General features: G+C 43.0%; 1 long non-coding RNA gene across 1 annotated transcript; it reads right to left on the reverse strand.

Moving 5' to 3' along the window:
• On the reverse strand, positions 1,367-3,739 carry LOC110399202. The gene is made up of 3 exons (XR_002438960.1): positions 3,632-3,739; positions 3,417-3,495; positions 1,367-1,565 (listed from the first exon to the last, which is right to left on the reverse strand). It is a non-coding gene; the product is annotated as an uncharacterized LOC110399202 (long non-coding RNA).

The raw sequence follows: 8,391 nt of genomic DNA on the forward strand, positions 1-8,391 counted from the left end.
TAACTCAATCTGCTTTTTATTTGTCAAGGTCTTCAGCTAAAAGCTGGGCTGCCCCATAACTCCAAAGAGTATCTGAGACATCTCCTACATGGCTGTAGAGCAATTGTGTATCCAGAGTGTCCCCAGAATTCATATCCAAGGCTTCATCTTTATAGGAAAGAATTCAACATCATGGGAAAAGATTTGCCAAACCAATAGCTGCCAGTCTAAACCACAATTAATATCAGAGATGTCTGTGAACTGTAGATCACCTTCCACATGGAGGAATGAAAAAGACATTCCCAGGGATAACCAAAGTTCTGTTTTGGGCATATTTCTGTTTATAGAAAAGATGTATTCAGGTTCCTTTAAGTGTCAGGAACCTGGGTGTTTGCTCTCACCATGGATTTATTCAGAAGAAAATTCCTCTGTAGGCATCTGGACACAGAGGATTATGGCTTGTAGGCATTTTTGAAATCTAACCAGGTTAGAGAAAACCCTATGTGGGAATGGGTTTTGGAGGAACAAGTGCCTTGTGCAGCTTTAGGTTTAAAGGTATGGGTAGGATTTCTTGGTGCTCCTTTGAACCATTTAGCTCTGCCAAGCTTACCCGCTCCTTTCTGCTCCCTCTTTGGCAACTTGCTGCAGACGCACACAAAGGTGGCTGTTCATGGCCTGGCAGGTGGAAGATTAATCCCAACAGAGGAAGAATTTATTGATGAAGTGACTTCAAAGGCAAAATATCATGGATGGGGAGGGGGAGAGTGAAGCAGGCAACACTTATGTGAAGGAAGAAGAGGGAGTCTGTGCCAGCTGGCATCAAACACTAGAAGAGTAACCTTCGTCCTCAGGCTGACACTGGCGGCTCAGCTTGGTGCATTGGCAGCTCCGCTTGCATTGCAGTTTCGGCTTCCCCCCACAGCCTGGCTGATTTGCTTGCAGGGGCACAAAGGGCACCTGGCCCGTGTCCAGTGCCTGCACCAGGTAGAGCAAAGGAGGCTTTGAAAGAAACAATGGAGGTATGTAACAAATCCCTCCTGAGAAAACTGAGCTCTTTATCCCTCCTTCCTGCTCAGTCTGTTGTAGTAGAGCTGACTAAATCCCCGATGGCCTTGAGGCCTCTGTGTAAAGTTTCTCTCCCCTGTCACAGGTTGTAAAAGCCAGTGGATTTTAATAATAATATTAATCATCATGATCATTATTATCATCCTGCTAGCAAGGGCCGGTATCTTGTCAAAGAGCAGAGCTCCTTAAAGGCATCCACACAACAGAAAAGAGAAGCCTGTGGGAGTGGAACAAAAATTAGCTATGAGTCCTTGGAGTTTTTCTACCAGAGCACTCTTATTCTCTTCCCAGTCAGATTATTCCATATCTTGGGTGTCCTGGACATAGATGAAGAAGATAAATGACATACATAGGCAGATACGTGATCTTGTAGAGGTAGCTGCATTTAATCCTGAAACATACTATCGTAAGAATCGTCCAGCTATCTTCATTGTGGGAAGCAGAAGGTCTTGTACTGCAGAGACAAATGCTCGTTGCACTCCACAGCAGGAAGTGAAGCAGAATGTTGCATCAAGATCAAACTATGTGGGAAATTGAAGGAGACAGAAGTTACCACATTAGCAAACTAGCCAGAGCTTTGAAGCACATCTTTAGCCCTTGTGAAAAGCGTGCTTTAGTTTTCTGGTATATTTTAAAGTGTACTCTGTGAACACTAAGCTAGTTCAGAAACCTCAACACTGATCTTCTCAGAAGTCTTTCATCCAAGAGTTAAGCAAGCTCATTCTGGGTTAATCTACAAGATTGTTAAATATATGCAAGCCAAAATTGCATAGAGCTCATTAGCAATGAAGTCTTTGTCTCAAATACCTCAGTACATGACTTCACCTGGCTTTCTTTCCCTTCCTCCACTGAAAGAAAGTGATAGAGTGGTTTAGACAGTGGAACACGAAACAACAGACTTGGAGATAAAACAGCCTCATAAATAAGCTGTGAAGGGTTACTAAATTACCAAACCCAATATTTACTCCAGAGACACAGTTAGGTCTCAGAAGGTCTGTCTCTAAGATGGCAAATTTCTCTATGCTGGACTGAATCTGGGGAAAGATCAAGGAAAGTCAACATCTAAGATTTTGCATGAAATACTTTGAATAGAGTGAGTTCTACATCTCCCACCACCAGCCTTTATAGATTGTCTTAGTACTCTTTAGCTATCTGCAAAGAGCAAGGAGTGTGAGGTAGAGAAAAACTGGGTTCCGAGACCACATGAGGCTGTTGTCTGATAAGACAGTCTGTATTGCATGCACCAGCTGTAAGATTTCCTGTGGCACCCTGCAGCCCCGGCCTCTGAAACATAGCATGTTGCTCCCCTATGCAATATCACCACTGCTGCTCAGGTCCATGATCCTTCATGTTGCTGTTCAGGGCATGCTTTTTGGTATAATGGAGAAGGAAATAGGGAGTGAACAGCTGAGAGTGAGGGGGTGGGGGACTCCCAGCTTTAGTGGAATGGTGCTTGGAAACAACTTTGAGATGCAAAGCAGAAAATGCTGCTTCTGACTTCCTCTGTCCTTCACAGATGTCAGCCTGGGAGTGCACCTCCCACAGCACTTCTAATGCGTTAGTAGCGGATTTGAAGCAACTGTAGCTCAAGGGAACTTGCTGGACTCCTATAGCAACCCCTGTAAACACACTGTCACAGGCGTGAGGCCAGCAGCCAAGTTACCAGCTCACTGCTGGGGAAGCAGCAGCCAACACCTCTTGTCCTGCTCCAGGAATGCCACAGAGTCCCCACTGACTCCTATTGCTTCCTTCTGTTCCCATAGTTTCATCCATCCATGCATGGACTTCCAAATCTAGCAATAGCATGGGTTGGTGTTGGGAATGATCCTCAGATCATCTCTCGCTCTCCCCAGGCAGATAGAATATATCTCAAATATAAAACATGGGCTAGAGCCATGTCTTCAGATCTAATCTGCATCAAAATCTGGCCTTTCTAAGGCTTGGAAACTCCCATCTGGCTCATTACAGGTATATGGAGGCCAGCATCAACTTTCCTTGAAATTCAAAGGTTTTAGGGGCTGGAGCTTGGTTGTCACTTCTTGGAATAGTCCCCAGCAGGAAGGACAGCTGTTGTGGATATCTGGTGAGTGATGGCTGCTCTTCGGAGACTGCAGGACTGGGGAATAAAATGCGCTCCTGCTTACCATTACCAAGAAGAAAATGTCATAGTTCCTATAGCATTATTTAGCACTAGTACATAGTAAGGCAGAACTTCACAGGGCATGGCAAGGATTTGATCCTGATTCCAGGGAACCTGAACAGATCCTCGGTTCCAAAAGAATCAGAGCATTATTGCCAGGGAAAGCAAAGGCAAATGTGTTTTCAGACAAATGAACTAAAAGATTCTAAAATATTTGCAGGCCTTGGTTTACCTTATGAAACTTCAAAGGAAAAATGATCTTCAGAATGGGCTTGTGTATCTTCAGCCACATGTAAACCACAGTTCAAGGACTATGGGAAACAAAAGGAGAGAAAAGATATGGAAAAATGCAGGGATGTATCACAGATGGTTCAGTGGGAACTACTCTAAGTCCATCAGTAAAAGGTTTCGTTGTTTTTGAAACACTTTTTTTTGCAGTTAACATACATCACTCTTCTGTTCCTCTTCTTTTCCTCGGTACCCCATTCTCTCACAGCCTCTCATCCATCTTCAGTATATACTGAAACAGGCCTTTCTCTTAGAGGCACTCTCTTTTCTGTAAAGCAAGAAACAGAACAAAACAAAACAAACCTCTAGCATTTTGTAAGAGATGTGACAGTTTTAAAGAAACTGAGTAAATAGTTTACCCACAAGGACAAACAATATTTTTGTTTCTTTAAATGAACTGTCTTGGGCATGTAGAATTACTGAAAAACCACAGGAATCTCATGTCTGAGCTGGGAGATCCCTTGAGACTGGACTCCCAAAGCACAACGCTTTCAGTCCATATCTCTCTGGAAGATAATTTGGAGTAATTTGTAAAGTCCTGGGCTTATAACTCTTGATATACAAGCTGAAGTGATACACTAATCTGTTCTCTCCTTTTATTTGCTAGATAGAGACTTTAGGTATGTAACTACATGGTATATTTTAGTGGTCAGGAGTAGAGGGGGCTATACTTTCATGGGTGGAGATTTCAAAGCAGAGATTTATCCAGCACTTTCTAGGACGAAAGCATTGTAGATTTTACCATTTGAAAGAAGATGGACTAGAATACACCTTGTGAGTCCTGCTAGGTATATCACCATTAAATACAAGGTAGGACTGCAAGCTTTCCCTTGCAGTATCATGTCATCACTGGGCTCAAGAAGACATTCTTCTTCTCTGGGACTCTGATAGGAGCTCTGATACCAGGATCAACAAAGTTGTTGTTGAAAAACTCCTATTGTTCAAAATGATTGTTTCCAGGTTATGCTATCTAAACAAATTCTGAGCTACCAGTTTGTAACCAGGGCCATAGGAAAATCATAAAGTCTTCCCCATCCTTCCTCTCCCTTGCCTTTCCTCTCTTTACTGTTTGATTGATGATAAGTTCACATAGATGCAGTGGGACCTGAATGAGTTTGTCCTGTTCTTTTAGTCTTAGCTCCCTGGCCTAGCTCAGATGAGATTGGTGAGGTCTTGCTGTACACAGACATTCACTCAGATCCCAGAAGAGGGATGGTACGCTAAGGGCAAATTAACTTTAATAGGGTCCCATAATGATATGGCTTCTATAGTTAATGCTAATGAATTTAGAGCCGGCTCATGTGGTTCTGCACAGAGATTCACTGTGTAACGTAGACACACTGTAAATGTTACCTCTGGAAGTTCCTGTTTATTTCCATGGATTTTGGAACCAAACTGACCAAAACAAGAGTGAGAGACACTGCTGCAAGAATAAATGGATGATGGAAGGAAGGGAAGAATTGAATAGGAGGTTCCCTGTCTTCCCTGAGTGGAACTTGGCTTTACCCTCACCTTTGGTACCATGAGAAAAATGTCCTTTGGTCAGCAGGTGTCTGCTGCAGGGTCCTAGAGAACACTATGTTAATTTTAGAAGAATACATTTTCTTCTTGGAAATAGGAGGGGGAGGAACATTTTTATACATTTTGAAGTCAGATATGTTAGTAATAAAGAACCAAAGCATCATCCCAAGTGGACATCATCTTCAGCACTTCTTTTTACTACACCTTCAGTTTTAAAGTACTGTGTTTTATTGCTTATTTGTGGAATAGTTACAACATCCTTGTTCTGTGATTCCCTTGCCTTCAATTCAAATTCCTGATGTGCATTCAACCTGAGTTCCAGTTTAGCATGATTTTTCTGTATACAAATATATATTTACTGAATGTCTTCTAAAAGTATTTGTGTGGGATGTAAGATAACATTGAAATTCCTTCTGCTGATGATTTATAAAACTATTTTCCCCCTGTCTAGACGCTTTCAATATTTGCAATTAGCTGATGGAAAAATAAATGGTGAAGTATTCTTTCCAAACCTCCATTGGAGAGGGGAAAAATGTCTCCATCATGCAAAGTAAATGCTCTTCTGTCCAGTTAGCCAGGAAGAAGCTGCTAAGAGGCAAAAGACAGGGAGGATGAGTCCTGTTAGTTCTGTACTCAGGTGTAGAACTTGGATAAGGAAGGGGAACAGAGTTTTTTATAGCTCCAGGGAAAATAAGGAGAAAACAAGCCATTACACCAGAGACGTTTTTCTTGGGCTGATTGCAAAATTAGCTGGAGCTGAAGTTAATTGATTGTGTAGGCAGATGAAACAAAGTGGAGATGACTATAAATAGTAACAGTCTTGCTTTCTGTGCAGCTGTAAATCTGATCTGGAGAGCTGTCTTAGATTCATTGTGAACATTCACAGACCATGGAAGGAGAGTAAAATAAAATTAAATAAAACAAAGCATGGTCAAATAAAATAAACACACACAGAGTCCAGCACAGAGAAACTGGCAGGGTCAGCCCTTCCAAGACAGATGACAGCTAGAATTCAGTCTCACAGATGTTGTGGCCTGATGCATTTTACCTGTCTCGCCCCCTCAACCACAGCCTGGGGGAGGCAGAATTCAGCTATTTCTTTCTTTTGTCTTTCCAGGATTTTAGGTCAGAATGGTGTTTCTGCCTCATCAGTGAGGAAGAGGGGAAGTGGAGCACCAGGGCTAGGCCTGTTTGTCTGGATACTGATGGCTGGGGCTGCTGGAGAGAGAATGCCACATCTAATCAGCCACTGGAAATGAGAAAGACATTGAGTGTAGTATGGAAACTGAATACATGTGGGTAGATCCTTGCCCCTCTTTTTCAATTTTCCTTTAAGGGGAGGGAGTTACCTGTTTGTTGGTATTTGTTGTTGTTGTTATATTTTTTGTGTTCAGCTGGGTTAAGGTTCATGTTTCAATTCTGCTCTACCAACTGTGATGAGCAATAGCATGACAGGAGACAGTTATCATAGAATTGTAGAATCATTAAGGTTGGAAAGACCGCTAAGATCATCCAGTCCAACCATCAACCCATGCCTGTGATCACTCTAGACCATGCCACTCAGTTAGAGTTGGAAACCCCAAAGAGAAATGGCTATCAAAGTTCAAGTCAACTCTGTGTGGGGCAGGTGCAGGTTTAGTACCTGTGCCTTCAGCCTAGATGGTCTCCAGAGAAGGTCACCTCCCTGTGGTGTGAGGACAGCAGACATGGAGGCACACATCACGGGGAGCTGTTATAGGCATAACCTCGCAGCCACATGGGGTTGCTCTTGGCCATTTGTCTGTCTATTTGCAGGAGAGGGGTCACCCTGAAAGTAACGGCTGACAACACCATTCTCAGAGCTTAAGACCAAAAAAGGGATTATGGAGTAATTTGGAATAATAACTTCATGTCTAGAATTCAGCTAGAAGTAAAGATGTGATATTTGGACTTTTTCAAAAGGGGTCATCTGGCTTTTACTGCTACCTTCTGAGTTGTACCTGTGGGCTGCACTCTGCTCTGTTGTATTAGGATCCGTATTTAGTAAGAGAGACTTCCCAGACTGGAGAGTTATGGTTTACATATACAACTCAGACAAAAGGGTAGGAGGAGAAAAAAAAAATACGAAGTTCACCCAGCCTTTTCAGCAGGCTGCTGGCTGATCTGGAAGCCACCTGCTTCCCACATCTATCCCAGAAAGATGACTAGAATGACTGTTGTACAAGTAGGGAGAGTGATGAGCATTTGAATGGTCAGCTGGGTGCAGAGGACGAGCTGTAACTTTTCCAGCTTAGGTAACTCTCTTGGTTGGCCACACTTCTGCTGGGTGAGGACTAGGCAGTTCAGGTGCCAGCAAAGGCTGTGCAGAGGGAAAGGACAAGCTGGAGCAGTAGAGCAGGGCACTCCATGCTCCCATGAATGTTAGCCACAGTTGACCCATCTGATGTGCACGAGAGCCAGGGGAGTAGTCTTCTCTGTCTTGACTATGCCACTGAGATCAAGAGATTCCAGTCCAGGCCACCAAGGGTCTTCTGTAGCTCTCTTTTGCTAAATATAAAGCATTCATATGAATTTTAAATTCTTCACCTTAAAGTCCTGGAGGCTGAGCCTCCTAGCTTACTCTCAGAATAAGCCCATGAGATTGTGATGTGAAAAATGATTCCTCTCTATGACCCTCTAAAGCAAGTCAGAGATCTGGGACTTCTCCAAGGCATAAGAAGGACCTGGATGTTCTTAAAATGGGTGTCAGATATGCAAAGTTATTCTCTTGGGTTCATCCATGTGTTTGGGTTTGACCCAGCCTGCTGGGCAAATTCAGCTCAGTACATGTTGCTGTGCTGCTGTATCAACAGCACCAGCTGTGGTGAGTAAACCAAGCCAGTGGTATGACTGCTAAAACACCTAGGGGAAAACCCTCTTGGATTGCATTTCTCATGTTCTTTGTTTGCTGATAAGAAAATGACAATCCAAGAACCTAGTACTAACCCTCTCTCCCCAAAAAAATAATGCACGCACTCTCCACCTGACTTGTCACCTCCCTTCTGGCAAATGAAAGTATCTGTGTTTATCTTATTTTTTACTGGGTTTCCAAAGACAATGTTCTGCTCTCATGGGAGATTCTTTTATCAGCTTTGGGGCCAGAACCCTGTAAGGAGTTAACCCAGAGGTCACTTTCTAGTCATTTCACTATTCAGTCAGAAGAGTCACCTTGGAGCTTCCATGTTTAATCAAGACATTTTTACAGCTTCTCTCCTAAAGGGAGAAGTGCACTTTGATTGAAGATAAAATCCATCAAATGTTGCAATTCCTTTATCCTGGCGTCACGGAGTCTCTGTCCATTTGAGGAAAAGACTCTGTGCATACATATGACTGTATGATGGAGAGGTGGACTCCTTTTTAGGGAGTGGGGAAGAAGGACT

This window comes from Numida meleagris, chromosome 5 (genome assembly GCF_002078875.1).
Source record: "Numida meleagris isolate 19003 breed g44 Domestic line chromosome 5, NumMel1.0, whole genome shotgun sequence".
NCBI lineage: Eukaryota > Metazoa > Chordata > Aves > Galliformes > Numididae > Numida > Numida meleagris.